Genomic DNA, 15,583 nt, shown 5'->3' on the forward strand with positions numbered 1-15,583 from the left:
CATCACTGACTCGATGGACATGAGTCTGAGTAAACTCTGGGAGCTGGCAATGGACAGAGAGGCCTGGCATGCTGCGATTCATGGGGTCGCAAAGAGTTGGATACGACTGAGCGACTGAACTGAACAATCTCACACAACAGAAAAAAAATTAGAAAGTGGTGCTTTTTTGTGTTGCCTCGGAACCAGGTTGAATGATGCTCCCCTCTGCTCAATGCACTCTAAGCACCTTGGATACAGACTCATCTAACTTACTCAGTCCAGCTCAGATGTTCAGATTCGGACTAACTCAGTTCAGAAGTGCCCCATCTCAGGCTGATGCTCTCTGCCAACCTGTGAAAACATTCAGGATCAACTGAGATAACTCAGCTCTTTTCCCATTGTCCCCTAAATGGGGACAAGAGTAGGTCCAAAGTATTGAGAATGAAGAAAAGCTACTCTGGACTTCACTTTCTTGCTGTTTGTGGGGTTAAGCGACTGCAGTTAAAGCAAGTTAGTTCTAAGTGGGAAGATCTGCTGGATGCACCAGTAAAGCAAAAAACCAAAGTGCAGAATAAAAATGCTATATTTGTGGCAGTGAGGGGGGAGATGTCTGTAAATGCGTGAACCAATCTACAAAGAGATCCAAGAAATGGAACTGTAATATTGGTTAATCTGAGAGAAAGAATTTGGGAGACAGAGGGCAGAAGGTGAAGATGGAACAGATTTTTCATTGGGTACCTTTCCAAACTGTTTGAATTTCAGTCTCATTTGCATGCAATATGGTTACATGCGCGCGCGCACACACACACACACACACACACAGTTTTTTAAGAAAAACCAACGCTTCCCAGGTGGCTCCAGGGGTAAAGAATCCTCCTGCCAATGCAGGAGATGCAAGAGACACAGGTGCATTGCCTGGGTTGAGAAGATGTCCCCTGGAGTAGGAAATGGCAACCTGCTCCAGTATTCTTGGGCCTTCCTGATGGCTCAGCAGGTAAAGTATCCACCTCAAAGCAGGAGACACAGAAGACGTAAGTTTGATCCCGGGGTTGGGAAGACCCCTTGGAGGAGGAAAATGGAAACCTACTCCAGTATTCTTGTGTGAAAAATCCCATGGACAGAGAAGCCTGTCCACAGGGGTCGCAAAGAATGGACCGTGACTAAGAACATACATGAAAGAAGTCTCCTGAGAGAAAATTCTCACTGAATTTTTTTGATGCTCCAATATTTTTCACATGTGCAGAACTGCAATAAAATTCAGGCTCTCAAGAGAATGATTGGATGGCGAGATGGAAACTGTCAGGGCACTTGAAGGATGGAGAGAGAGGAGGAGTCGGCCTGTCTCAGGCCATCGGTTCTGCCCCTCCCTGGACACTTGAGGGGTAGGCAAGATTCTGAGATAACCCCCAAGATTCCCATCCCCAGATATACACAGTTTGTAAAATTTCCTTGCCTTGAATGTGGGCAAAATCTGTGAATTTGATAAGATATCTCTCCTGTGAGGAGAAGTTTCTAATCAGTTGTCTTTGAATCCAAAAGGAGATTATCTGGTTATGCCTGATCTAAACATATGAATCCTTAAAAGGGCTCAGCCCTTCAGGCAGTCGGAGACACAGGTCCCTGCTGGCCTAGAAAGCAAACATCCATGTCAGTCAGTAAAGAATCCCTGCAATGCAGGAGACCTGGGTTCGATTCCTGGGTTGGGAAGATGCCCTGGAGAAAGAAATGGCAACCCACTCCAGTACTCTTGCCTGGAGAACCCCCTGAACAGAGGAGGCTGGCCGTCTACAGTCCATGGGGGTCGCAAGAGTCGGACACTCTTTGCGCTATCTTTCTTTTTCTCATATCAGAAACTGCCTGCGGAGACCACAAGGCAAAGAACTGTGGGAACTGTGGTTGACATCCAGGAGCTAAGTGGTCCCCAGTCAACAACGACCAAGAAAATGGCAACCTTGGTCCTTTCTCTGGAATTCTACCAACAACCCGCATGGGCCTTGAAGGAGCCCCTGTTCCAAGCTCACATGAGAACTGTAGCATTCTCAGCTCTAATGGGCCCAGATTTCTGTCGGACAAGAACTTGAAATTTCGACAAATGGGTGCTGTGTTGTTTTGTTTTGTTTTTTGCTTTTGTATACCGAAGAACCTTTATAACTTTTCTTCTAAATTCTTAAATACTTTGAAATGTCCATGCTCTAGTTATAATAACAGTTTATAGACATTTAAATGCATCTTCATTTATAAATACTTTATTTCATAGAACAGATTGTTTAGTGGGTGTTAAGTTTGTGTTAATTTTTAGGTAACAACACTAATATGATTTTTTTTTGGTTAGAGGAGCCCAGTGGATTATGAGATCCCCAGTAGATATGATCCTGGAATCCCCAATCACTTACTATGAGAGCCAGAGGCTATGGAAGCAGGAAGAAAAGGGCCAGTTTGGGAGAGTGAGTTGTTCTACCAGGGATTCCGTGGTGGCTCAGACTGTGAAGAACCTGCCTGCAATGCAGGAGAGCCAGGTTCAATGCCTGGGTTAGAAAGACCCCCTGGAGAAGGAAATGGCTACCCACTCCAGTACTCTTGCCTGGAGAATCCCACGGACAGAGGAGCCTGGCAGGCTACAGTCCATGGGGTTGCAAAGAGTCGGACATGACTGAGTGACTGAGTAACACTTAAAACTTTTTTTTTCTTTGTATTAGTCATTTACTTTCACAGTTTTGGGGAAATATATCAAAAGGGCTCTATCAAGATTTATCAAATTACTACTAATGAAGGCTTTTATTCCTTCACTTGAGAGGACACTTCTTTAACCCAGCAGGCTCAGAAAGGACTGAGAGAATTAAAAAGTATTGACATCAATAATTTTTTTCAATAAAATGTTAAACATTTACCAACCTTTTCATGTACTTTTGTTATTTTTTGTCAGAATTTGGAGCACAGATTTATATTGAAGGATGATGTCCACTATGTGATGCAATTAAACAGTCCTCACTGTTAAATCAAACAGCCCGATGAGATTTTCTATGAGACAAATTCCAACCTCATTTTTCAACCCCCCCAAAACTTGGTAATATAGGTGTCCTTGTGACAAGCTCAGTTGTAGACACTAATTCTAAAATAGTGACTACTGAATGGAGCCTTAACATGAATTTCTTTTGATAATAGATCAAAAACAATGTCATGTTCATTTCTTCTTGCTGATAGTCTCTCAGTGGACTGGCTCTCCATTCTGACTCAATCCAAATAAGGAGTTTTCTTGCACTTTCTTAAGAAGAAGGAATTTTTCTGTAGCAATACAACTCCAAGAACACCTTTCACTAAAGCAATTCCTAAAGGGGAGTTTCTTATGGCGCAGAACTGCTGAAAAGTCCCCGAGCTGAATTACACAATCAAACTCTGAGACAATAACAGGCCATGTTTTCTTTTAAAGCTCTACTTCCTGAAATGGAGGCTGTTTATGAGAAACAGTATATTTCAGGGAACTTGTGCTATAATTAACTTTTTAAGAGTTAGATTTGCTGGTTTAAAGTGTATTTCCTCTTCCTCGAGATAATGGTGAGTATCAGTCTTTTAATGACAAAAATGCAGTATGCTGCTGCTGCCAAGTCGTGTCCGACTCTGTGTGACCCCATAGACGGCAGCCCACCAGGCTCCGCCGTCCCTGGGATTCTCCAGGCAAGAACACTGGAGTGGGTTGCCATTTCCTTCTCCAATGCAGGAAAGTGAAAAGTGAAAGTGAAGTCGCTCAGTTGCGTCCGACTCTTCGGGACCCCATGGACTGCAGTCTACCAGGCTCCTCCGTCGATGAGCTTTTCCAGGCAAGAGTACTGAAGTGGGGTGCCATTGCCTTCTCCAAAATGCAGTGTACGTGGGTATAAAAGAAGAATTTTTAAGGAAGTATTTTCTTACATTGTGATCCTGTTTGTATCCGGTGGTCTTCTCTACATTTAAATAACTTTGAAGTTTCTAGAACATTTGCACTTCTGAAAACTCCCTAGAAAGGGGGGAGGGGGGGGCGGGGCGGGGAAGGGCCACCTGTAGTGGTGTTAGGTTATTAGGAAAAGAAGAAAAGAAACCCTTTTTTTTTTTTAAAGGTTTAAATGATGAAGTCCTCAAGTCCGGAGGCATGCTAGAGCTGCTAGTGAAAATCTGGCTTCATTTATCACTGAATTGAGGTGTTTGAGTAAGTAGTTGGGATTGCTTATTTGAAAAATTAACCCTGGGACGTTTGGCTGGAGTATGTAGGTCGTGATAACAGCAGCTATCACTTTTATGATGGTTCAATAATTTCTCCAGGAAACAGATAAGGCTGCAGAATTACGCTTCTCATTTGGGAAGAACCGAGGGGAATTCAGCATATAGAGAAGTATTATGTAGAGGGAAAATAGCTAGAAAAATTAAAATTCTTCATATTTCTACTCCAAAGAGTCTTTCCATTCCAAAGCATTTTCATTAAAACGCCAATTTTAGCATTTAAATTTAGGGCTCCAAATGACTTTGGAAAGCCACAGATTAAAAACCTTTAGTTTTTAATTGTTTAATAGTTTAATTGTTTAATTAAATTGTTTAATTTAATTGTTTGGAATTTGCAGGTGGGTGAGTGTGCAAAGAGGCAGGATCAGAAAGGAGGGGACTTTATGTCACAACATAATGGCACCTCTGTACTTTTGGCTTCTGTCTGCCTCTGCCTTTTGTTTTTACTTGGTATAGCTAGTACTCTTATGAGAAACAATATCCACTTTTGGTTGGCTGATACTTTATTGTTATAAACATTTTTAATTCCTCACGTGTAATCACTTTTGCTGTACAAGTCCATACATGATGTTTCAGCATGGTCTCCACATTCTTTTGTTTCTCCTCTTTCTTCCCTGCCATCTAAAAAGAGCAATAGAGTAGTACCACAGAAGCTGTGTTCCCCTAGGTCTGATTAGTTTGTCAACAGATCATGTGACTGTATGGTGTGAATTATTTGGGGTAGGGGTGGGTGTAGGTTAATTTACCACTTGGAAGACACACCAGACCTAAACAATTGTCAAACCAAGTCTTTATATCCACTTTATATCCAAAAAACTTCGTCTCTCTTCGCATCTCTTCTGTCCAAATTCTATCAACCTGTAGCTTCAAAGAAACAAAATACTTTAAATTATTTTAGCAATAATTTACTTTCTACTTCAAATGTCTTTTTGAGCCTGATATGGATTCTTCAATTCTTCAGTTCTGGTGTCAGCAAGACACCAGAATTTTATAGCATCCACTTGCATGAGTAGGAAGACAATAAATATATATAAATATTTTTTGAAGTTGAAAAAGCCACATGTAAATTATAAATCCCACACAAAATAACACTGTGTAATGAGCACACCTGACTTGTTAAGCTGTAACAATCTCCCTTCAAGTGCTGTGTGATCTAAGCTTTCGTTTAGAACCTGGAATTTTTATTAAGAGGAAGTGTGTGCATTTCAAGATATTTCTGAAATTCCATGGCTTCTCCCATTCCAAAAGAATTTCACTGACCCCTTTCCCAGAACACAGCACATACACTGCTTTTCCTGTCCTTTAAGCTATTTCAGAAAATGATGGCTTTTCAAAATAAAATGTTCATTGGAAATGCTTTTATCTCCTGAGTTTTAAGTGTCTAGGTTGAAGAACTTTAATAGGACTGCACATTCAAACTTTTGGTGTAAACTAATTCCGTATTTCTTTTTGTTGTATTTGTTGCCTCTCTATACTCTGTTACTGACATGCAAGCATGCTCAGTTGCTAAGTCGTGTCCGACTCTTTGGTGACTCCATGGACTGGAGTTTTCCAGGTAAGGATACTGGAGAGGGTTGCCATTTCCTCCTCCAAGGGATCTTCTCAACTCAGGGATCAAACTCTCTTCTCCTGCATCTCCTGCATTGGCAGGCAGATTCTTTACCACTGAGTCACCTGGGAAGTCCCTTTTTATCGACAGTGACATCTATTTCTGCAATGTTGCTTTGGAGATCACTTTGTTTCTAGAGTTCTATGGGATAGACAGATTTAAAAGTAAGAATACTGTCTGACACTGTCATTCTTCTATAGCTGAAGAACAGAAAGAAATGATCATAGCTTAAATATCAGTTACATATTAATTTAATTTGCCCAAAATATGGTATAAAAACCACCAATTTTAGATGACACATATCCCAACTTTGAAAATTTGAGTTGTGCTTAGTTCAAGGTACATTGAAAATGTAATTAACTTTTAAAATCTATAATTTCATGGATATTATTGCTCAGGAAGATATTAAGTAACAATAAATTTACTGTTGATTTTAAGGAAATGATTAAGTAAAAACTATTACAGGTAATATGCAAATATAGTAAAGATTGTGAAGGTGGCATGTAAATGGCTAAAGTTTTGGAAATACGGCCCTAACATGTTTGAGAAGTGGATATTTTCTGGACCAGTGAAGCCCTTGGTGACAGATTTCAATGTTAACATGATCTGTTGAATTGCCTAATTATAGATGTACAAAATATAGATAGATAAAGAAATGCTTTATCAAACTTATCAGATCTGCAGCCCTCACCACTTGTCATAAAATTGAAGAGATACAGAATCTAGCTAATAGTTTTTGAAATAAGAATCATAGAGAGGATGAATTATCCAGAGTAAGTATTATGGCTCCATTCTGCCTGTTTCACTGAGACACCATTATCTCTGAAATTGGGGTGGGGTGGGTGGGATTTGGGGAGGATACGGTAAATATCTTCTAGGTCCAGGGCCATTAACATATCATGATATGTGCCAGTGACCATTGAAATAGTCATACTGGCAATTTTAAGGAATTCATTCTAGGGAGGAAATAATTCTAAGTCCCATGGAGAACATGTAGCTCCTATGATAGCAGACCAGTCTGACACTGATCCTCAGTTACTTCTGCTGAATTTTGAGAGGTGTGAAATAGGATTGTAGAATCACAGGGCTGGAAAGGAGTTTAGAGTCCTTAGCAAACCCTCCTAATTCAAAATTTTTTCTTTTCCTAACATTCTTTTTTAAATTTTATTTTTAAATAAATTTTTTAAAAGAATACATAAAATTGTTTTATACTGGAGTATGATTTACAATGGTGTGTTAGTCTCAGACGTACAGCAAAGTGATTCCATTATACATATATATATATATGTATATTCAGTAGCGTATTCAGTAGAGTTCCCTGTGCTATACAGGGGCTCTTTGTTGATTACCTATTTTATATGTACTAGTGTGTATATGTTAATCCCAATCTCCTAATTTATCCCCCACCACTCCACCTTTCCCCTTTGGTAACTCTAAATGTGTTTTGAAGTCTGTGAGTCTGTTTCTGTTTCATAAATAAGTACTTTTGTATCATTTTTTAAAGATATCACATATAAGTGATGTCATACGATTTTCATCTTTCTCTGTCTGATTTACTTCACTTAGCATGATAATCTCTAAAACTCCCCCAATTTCAAAAGTGAGGAAATTGAGGTCTTGACTAAATTCACACAACTAGTTTGTGACACAGGCAGAATTAGAACCAGATCTCCTAAAGTGTGATGAATGGGAAGAGACTGGGAGCAAGAGAATTCATGGGATTCTCCAGGCAAGAATACTGGTGTGGATTGCCATGCCCTCCTCCAGGGGATCTTTACAACCCAGGATTCAAACCTGCATCTCCTGAGTCTCCTGCATTTCAGGTGGATTCTTTACCGCTGAGCCACCAGGGAAGCCCCTCTAAATAATAATATAAATGTTTATTATTCAGGCTTCCCTGATGGCTCAGGGGTAAAGAATCCATCTACAGTGCGGGAGATGCAGGAGATACAGCTTCAATCCCTGGGTCAGGAAGACCCCCTGGAGAAGCAAATGACAACCCACTCCAGCATTCTTGCCTGGAAAATCCCATGGGACAGAGAATCCCATGGACATGACTGAGTATGCACACATTCATTATTTATTAATGCATATTTATTAAGCATATTCTGTGCCGTAGTCCCCCCCTACCCCACCCTATCTATGGTTTTGCTTTTCATGGTTTTAGTTACTCTTGATCCAAAAATATTAAATGAAAAAATTCAGAAATTCATAAATTTTATTTTTTGAATTCTTTTTAATTGAAAAAGAAAACTTTTTAGCTGTGCTGGGTCTTCGTTGCTGAGCGGGCTTTTCTCTAGGTGCTGGGGGTGGGGGAGCTCCTCTCCTCACTGCAGTGACTTGTTGCGGGGGAGCACCGACTCTCGGAGTGTGGGCTTCAGTAGCTGCAGCCCGTGAGCTCAGCATTTGCAGCTCCTGGGCTCTGGGACACAGGCTCAATAGTTGTGGTAATAACTAAGCAAATAAGCCTGGGTTTATTTGCTCCTCAGCATGTGGAATCTTCCCAGAGGGAAGGGATCAAACTTGTGTCTCCTGCAATGGATTCTTTACAGCGGAGCCATCAGGCGCTTGCTAAGTCGCTTCAGCCATGTCTAACTCTGCAACTCTAGAGACTGCACCCCCCCCCCCAACTCTGCAACTCTAGAGACTGTTACCCCCCACACACACACCCCCAACCCCAGGCTCCTCGGTCCATGGGATTCTCCAGGTAAGAACACCGGAAGGACTTGCCATGATCTCCTCCGGGGAATCTTCCCAACCCAAGGATGGAACACACATCTCTTATGTCTCCTGCACTGGCCGGCCAGTTCTTTACCTTTGGCACCACCAGGGACAAACCCCTGAAATATTAAATTACCTTCCCGTTTGAGCAGCGTAAGGAAATCCTGCGTTCTGGCCCAGGCGTGAATCTCGTGATTTGAGTGTTTGTGGAGCGCTGCCCACTGTTAGTCACCTGGCGGCCATATTGGTTATCCAATACTCGGTCACAGCAGCAAGTCGGCCATATTTTACTTAATAATGGCCCTAAAGAGCCAGAGTAGTGACATTGGCAATTCAAGTATGCCAAAGAGAAGCCATAAAGTGCTTCCTGTAAATGGAAACTTGAAAGTTCTTGACTTAATAAGGGAAGGAAAAAAATTGTATGCTGAATTTGCTAAGATCTACTGTAAGGACACGCCTTCTATTCACAAAACTGTGAAGAAAGAAAATAAAATTTGTGCAAGTTTGGCTGCCACACCTCAAACTGCAAATGTTTTGACCATAGTTTGAGCTTAATGTGTAGTTAAAGTAGAAAGGCATTAAATTTATGCAAAAAGTTATTTTGAGAGAGAGAAACAACATTCATGTAACTTCTTTTACAGTGTATTGTTACAATTGTTCTCCTTTATTATTAGTTATTGTTATTCTGCTGTGCCTAATTTATAAATTAAACTTTGTCATAGATATGTATGTAGGGTATATACAGGGTTTGATACTGTCAACCAAAATTGGATTAACAATAAAGTTAAGAAGAAAACATTGTTAGCACTGAAGAAAGGAAAAACTTGATCATTGCATTCCCACCTTTGAGGTCTGGATAATGTATTGGGCTAGTGATAAAGAAGCTGCCTACCAACGCAGGAGACATAAGAGACACAGATTCAATCCCTGGGGTTTTGAAGATCCCCTGGAGGAGGGCATGACAATCCACTCAAGTATTCTTGCCTGGAGAATCCTGAGAATCCCATGGACAGGGGAGCCTTTATAATGCAGATGAACACTGCACACTAAACGGGGAGGGAGAAGGCCCAAATGGAGGGAGGATTTTATGCTTAAATTTTCTTGTCTTCCTTTAAAATATAAATTTTATTCCATCAGTTCTATCCATGGTTTCAGGCATCCACTGGGGTGTCTCCTGTGGAGACAGGGAGACCACCATATGTCACTCTTATTGCTACAAGGCTTATATACATTTATTTTATTTAATACTCACTACAGTTTGTGAGACAGGTACTATTATTCATCATATTTACTTAATAAATGGTAACAGTGATTATTTCCACCTCTTTGCTATGCTGTTAACATCATGCAATACACTTCCTCTACCTCTAATTCCAACCGTTTACTAGAACTCTGCCAATTGTCTCTTAATATCCCTTCTGAGTAAGATGATACACATGCCAAACCAGACTTTCCCCAGTACCTGCAACTATGTCTGTCCTTCACTTGCCTTCCTGACTTGAACAAATAACTCCAAAGGAGGTTCTGGCCTTACCCCAGGCTCCTGCATCCTGCTATCAAGTGCACCATGCCTGCCACATACACAATAGGAGAGATCTTTTCTTAGGAACACTTTGATAAAAGTTAACAGTTACTACTGAGGGTTGGGATTAATCATCTGTGTTAGGTGGGATGTGGGGGGCAAGCAAAGTGGTGAGGAAGTCTAGTTCTGAAGTAAGGCTGACAGAGAAAACACATGCAGAAACTGCCTCTAAGTTAACCATAGGATATGAGTGAAAGAGGAGAAGGCAATGGTGACCCACTCCAGTACTCTTGCCTGGAAAATCCCATGGACGGAGGAGCCTGGTAGGCTGCAGTCCATGGGGTTGCGAGAGAGTTGGACACAACTAAGCGACTTCACTTTCACTTTTCACTTTCATGCATTGGAGAAGAAAATGGCAACCCACTCCAGTGTTCTTGCCTGGAGAATCCCAGGGACGGGAGAGCCTGGTGGGCTGCTGTCTTCGGGGTCACACAGAGTCGGACACGACTGAAGTGACTTAGCAGCAGCAGCAGCAGCATGAGTGAAAGAAGTGCCACCAAAATATGTACGGAGTCACAATGTTTTGTTAAATCACTTCTGAATGTATCTAGGCATCACAGTTGAGAGAGATATCAGACTGCTTGGTTATAGTCAAAGAATACTTAAATTTTGAGAACTTACACTTTTTAAAACTTCATTATAAATATTGTAACTATGCAGAGAAATAATGCTATCAAACTATAATGCTTATTTCTTACTGCGACCATGGGTAATTATTCTTTTCTTTTTTACCATATTTTTTCTCCAAATTTTCTACAATAACAGTTTTGCTCTCATAATAATAAAATGTTTCAAAATTCTAGATTCTTAAAAAATACATAAGAAATAACTGTGGTACAACCTTAAAATCTTTTATGATTTAAATACTTCTTGATCATGGCTTCTGGGAAGCATCTGGTAGGCTGGTAATAACTCTCATTTGCAAGCTAGTAGCCACCATGTGTGAAAAGGGAAGTTGGAGTGAAAGAAAAGCATTGCTTATTATGCAACAGAGTTCAGAAGTTCCGCAGCATCTTAACATCATAATTCCCACAAGTCACAGTTGTCAGAGGAAAAACTTTTTAGACTGAAGCTGCACACATACAAAGTAAAAGACTCAGTGGACATGAAGGAACCAAGGAGTTCCCCTGGCCAAATTGTTCCCCCAAAATGTATCCCTTCCAATCACCCCATCTGCTTCCACTCAGCCTCTCTGACCACACAGTTCATCTAAGAGCTGGCCTTTCATTTCATTCGCCTGAAAAGGTAGAGTCATTAGCTGAGGCAGATCAGGATTTCAATGTGGACATTTTTGAAAATGTGATGCTTATTGAATATCCAAGAGCACATAATCAAACAAACAGTTGAAAATATGCTTCTGTAAAGTTCAAGAGAGGTTTGAGTAGGAGAGAGGAAATAGATGATCTTCAACCAATACATGTTATTTAAAGTATTAGTCACTCAGTTGTGTCCAGCTCTTTGTGACCTCATGGACAGTGAGCCTACCAGGCTCCTCTGTCCGTGGAATTCTCCAGGCAAGAATACTGGAGTGGGTAGGCATTCCCTTCTCCAGGGTATCTTCCCCACCCGGGGATCGAACCCATGTCTCCTGAATTACAGGGAGATTCTTTTCCATCTGAGCCACCAGGGAAGCTCATGTTATTTAAAACCATAAACTAAATGAAATCACCAAGGAGTGGATTTAGACTGAGAAAGCAGGAGGGCCAGAGACTGAGCCTTTGCACATTCCAACGTGATGGGATTTAGGAGAGGAAGAGAACCAGTCAAAAGGGCCGTGAAGGGCTGCCCTGTAACGTTGGAGGAAAACCGAAAGACTGGCGTCCTGGAGGGTGGTAGAGGAGGCAGGGTCTGCGTCACATGCTGCTGATGTGTTGACTGAGATGAGGAATGAGAACGGACTTGGATTTAGGTATGTAGAGTTCATCAGTGACTCTCATCAAGGCATTTTCACTATAGTGATGGAACAAAAGTCCGATTGGAGTAATAGTTGTCTTCCTGTGTATGGAAAGTGAGGACCGGTGATGACCAACTGTAACTTCTCCATTCTCTCAGGGAACAAAGGAACATGAGTTTCTTCTGTTCTCTTATCTGGATGTTTCAGATAGCAAGCATGCAGCAATGCTTATGACGCAATGCAGGAAATAAAAAAGTAGAGATTGTTTCTTACTGTGTTTGTTCAAAGGCCACTGTGTTTAATTTCTTTTTTAACTAGGAAGTTCTTCTAAATCAGAAATGGATTGAAATCTAACACAGATTTGGGGTAAGTTTTCATATGAATCTTTTGAATTAAATTATTTTTTTCCTAATATATATAACTCCTAATATATAACTTCCTAATATATTATAACTCTATATAGTCACTGTAGAAAATATGAAAAGAGGAAAATAATCAAAAAGTATTAGTTTAGAGGCAAAAATTCAGTATTTTGGTGTATTTCCTTCTGATTAATTTTTATGTTTCCCTTATTTTTTAATTGGTGGAAAATTGCTTTACAATTTTGTAAAACAGTGTGAATCAGTCATAATTATATGTATATCCCTTCTCTCCTTAACCTCCCTCACTTCCGCTATCCCACCCCTCTGGGTCATCACAGAAAGCCAGGTTGGGCTCCTTGGCTACTGACTATTTTTAAATTATTTGCATGAATTGTGGTAAAATACACATGAAGTTTACTTTTATAACTATTTTTACATGTACGCTTTTAAGTGGTATTAACTTACATTCACATTGTTGTGCTACCATCATTCCCATCCATCCACTGAATTCTTTCCATCTTGTACAGTCAAACAAGCACTTTTCATTCTTCCCTCCACCCAACCCTGGCAACCATCATTCTACTTTCTGTCTCTATGAATTTGACAACTCCAGGTACCTTGTGTGAGTAGAATCATGCAGTATTTGTTCTCTTGTGACTTATTTATTTCACTTAGTATGATGTTCTCAAGTTTATGCTTATTGTAGCCATTGTCAAAAGTTCCCTTTTAAGGCTGAATAGTATTCCATCATATGTATATACCACATTTCTCGTATCCATTTATCTGTCAATGGACATATAATTTGCTTCCATCTTTTTTGGCTATTGTGAATAGTGTTGTTATTAACATTGTGCACGGATATCTCTTCAAGTCTCTGCTTTCAGTTATTTTGGTTATGTACTTGGAAGTGTAATTGCTGGATCATATGATTTTTCTATGTTTTAATTTTTTGAAGAACCACCATGCTGTTTTCCATAGCAGCTGTACCATTTTGTAGTCCCACCAACAGCGTGCTAGGGTTCCAACTTCTCCACATTGTGGCCAGCACTTTTTCTGTTCCTGTTTTTTTTTTCATAATAGCCATCCTAATGGTGTGAGGCAGCATCTCATTTCAACTTTAATCTTCATTTCCTAATGGTTAGTAATGGTGAGCTTCTTCATTTCCTTAATGGTTAGTAACAGGAAGCTTATCTTTTCCTATGCTTATTGAGCTTATCTTTTCCTATGCTTGTTGGCCATTTGTATATCTTCGTTGGAGAAATGTTGAAGTCCCTTGACTAATTTTTCAATTGGGTTGTTTGTGTTGTTGGGTAGTAAGAATTCCTTGTATATTCTGGATATAAACTCCTTATCAGTTATATTATTTGCAAATACTTGCCCCATTCCATGGGTTTCCTTTTCACGCTGTTTACTGTGTCCTTTGATGAACAAAAGTTTTTTAATTTGATGTAATCCAATTTTTCTAAAAATGTCAGCCCCCCAGTTTTATTCTTTTTAAAGATTTTTTTGATTATTTAGGGTCCCTTGAGGTTTTATATGAATTTTAGGGTGGATTTTTGCTATTTCTGGAAAAAAAATCATTGATCCTCAGTGACTTTTTAAAATATAATTGCTATCATGCTGTATGAACTAATTTATATTCTATTTTTTCTTACTTAACAATATAATATAGTTATTCCATTAAAATATAAACATTAGTTCATTTTACTGAAACACTTCATAGAGATACTTTACAATGACTACAGGAAAGAAACAAATGGAAGTATACCCGAAAGATTAGAAAATATTTATGCTTCAAATTGTGTGACCTCTGTATACTTTGGATACTATAATCATAAAAATGAGAAAAATTTTATTTGAGCCATGTCAGAGTGTTAAGATGCAATATTTACACTGAGTTGGAAGGAATGACAAGCAATTGTATTAGTTTAAAAGTCTGTTACAATGTGTATTTATACTACTTTTGACCAAATACAACTCTGGAATTCATTTATTTACTCAGGAAACATTACTGTGTCCCTGTAGTTTTTTGAAGCCCTGGAAACCTAGATTTAAATTAGGTATGGTCTGGGGAATTCCATGGACTGTATATAGTCCATGGGGTCACAAAGGGAAGTGACATGACTGAGTGACTTTCACTTTCACTTTCACCTTCAGGGAAAGGGAATAAATACTAAAATTTCATTAAAATCTCGAATGTGTCATAAGCAGTGCAGGATCTTAGTTCCCCAACCAGGAATGGAAACTGTGCTCCCTGCAGTGGAACTGCAGAGCCTTAACCCCTGGACTTCCAGGAAAGTTTTGTTCATTTTAGAAAAGCAAATAAAATAGAATAATTGGGGCATTCGCTGGCAGTCCAATGGTTAGGACTCTGTGCTTTCACTGATGAGGGCACAGGTTCAATCCCTGGTCAGGAAAGTAAGGTCCCCTGCAAGCTGTGTGACACAGCCAATAGATTAAAAAAATAAATAATTTAACTATAAGGTCCTATGGTATAGCACAGGGAACTATGTTTAATACCTTGTAATAAACCATAATGGAAAAGAATAGGAAAAAAAGAAATATATGCCTAACTCAGTCACTTTGCTAAACAGCAGAAATTGGCACAATATTGTAAATCAACTATACTTCAATTTTAAAAAATTAAAAAAGAGCTGAATTACCTATCGAAGGTGACAGGAAGAGTGAGTGGCAGGACTACAATACAAGCTCAGGATTGTCTAGCTCCAGCTCATGCCCTTTTCACTCTCCCAGGCTGCCTTTCAGCGATTATGACCTGAAAGGAGGCTGGAGTATATACAACTAACTTATATGAACAAAAAACTGTGATGGCACATACTTAACACTAGGTAAGAGTCAAGAAAGGTTTTAGAGAAGTGGCACTATGAAACTCAAAAACTGAAGATTTCACCAAAGATGGGGAGAACCGCCTGCGTTCATTCATTCATCTATTCACAAACCTGCACTGAGCTTCCCCTGTGTGTTAGTCACACGGCTAGCTCCAGCCGTGTGCTGGAGATTCAAAAGAGAACCAGTAAGACCCTGCCACTCAGGCCTCACAGTCCCTTGGGAGACAGTTAAGTAACCGATGTATAACAGAGCCTTTGGATCACGCTCTGCCACAGAGTCAAAAGCGACAGAGTGCTGTGGGATGCTGTTCCGGGACGCGAAGGGCAAGTGCTCAA

General features: G+C 39.9%; 1 protein-coding gene across 10 annotated transcripts in view; it reads left to right on the forward strand.

The window, feature by feature from the left end:
- The window catches only part of ALPK1 (alpha kinase 1), a 124,655-nt gene that overhangs the window by 9,811 nt on the left and 99,261 nt on the right, over positions 1-15,583 (forward strand). For 4 of the 10 annotated variants that reach the window (XM_070452284.1, XM_070452290.1, XM_070452282.1 and 1 more), the window contains exons 3-5: positions 3,695-3,840; positions 4,071-4,159; positions 12,355-12,402. The exons of 1 other annotated variant lie outside the window; for it this stretch is intronic. The gene's annotated coding sequence lies outside the window, so the exon portion shown is untranslated. Of the gene's footprint in view, positions 1-3,257; positions 3,532-3,694; positions 3,841-4,070; positions 4,160-5,724; positions 5,786-12,354; positions 12,403-15,583 lie in introns of those variants that run through there. 5 more of the 10 variants (XM_070452283.1, XM_070452287.1, XM_070452286.1 and 2 more) reach the window with 3 other exon arrangements.

The sequence above is a fragment of the Odocoileus virginianus genome, chromosome 21 (genome assembly GCF_023699985.2).
Source record: "Odocoileus virginianus isolate 20LAN1187 ecotype Illinois chromosome 21, Ovbor_1.2, whole genome shotgun sequence".
In the NCBI taxonomy this organism is placed as follows: domain Eukaryota; kingdom Metazoa; phylum Chordata; class Mammalia; order Artiodactyla; family Cervidae; genus Odocoileus; species Odocoileus virginianus.